Source organism: Myotis davidii, unplaced genomic scaffold (genome assembly GCF_000327345.1).
Source record: "Myotis davidii unplaced genomic scaffold, ASM32734v1 scaffold13488, whole genome shotgun sequence".
In the NCBI taxonomy this organism is placed as follows: domain Eukaryota; kingdom Metazoa; phylum Chordata; class Mammalia; order Chiroptera; family Vespertilionidae; genus Myotis; species Myotis davidii.
Genome location: NW_006298736.1, coordinates 2,614 through 2,945, shown reverse-complemented (window position 1 = coordinate 2,945; position 332 = coordinate 2,614). Strand labels below are relative to the sequence as shown.

At 56.3% G+C, this 332-nt stretch overlaps 1 long non-coding RNA gene across 1 annotated transcript in view; it reads right to left on the bottom strand.

Moving 5' to 3' along the window:
- Positions 1 to 288: 288 nt before the first annotated feature.
- The window catches only part of LOC107184772, a 2,282-nt gene continuing 2,238 nt past the window's right edge, over positions 289 to 332 (bottom strand). Inside the window, exon 2 of the long non-coding RNA XR_001515682.1 lies at positions 289 to 330. This is a non-coding gene — a long non-coding RNA (uncharacterized LOC107184772). The remainder of the gene's footprint in view (positions 331 to 332) is intronic.

Here is a 332-nt window from a genome sequence, read left to right as displayed (position 1 = left end):
ACGAATACCGTTGCACGGACTGCTCGACGAATAACGCAGCACGGAATGCTGGACGAATACCGCTGCACGGAATGCTGGACGAATACCGCTACACGGACTGCTGGACGAATAAGGCTCCACGGAATGCCGGATGAATACCGCTGCACGGAATGCCGGACGAATACCGCTGCACGGACTGCCGGACGAATAAGGCTCCACGGAATGCCGGATGAATACCGCTGCACGGAATGCCGGACGAATACCGCTGCACGGACTGCTGGACGAATAATGCTGCACGCTCATCCGGCGTCAGATCGGCCTTTCTGCTGTATAAATTCCTCTGCACTGATACT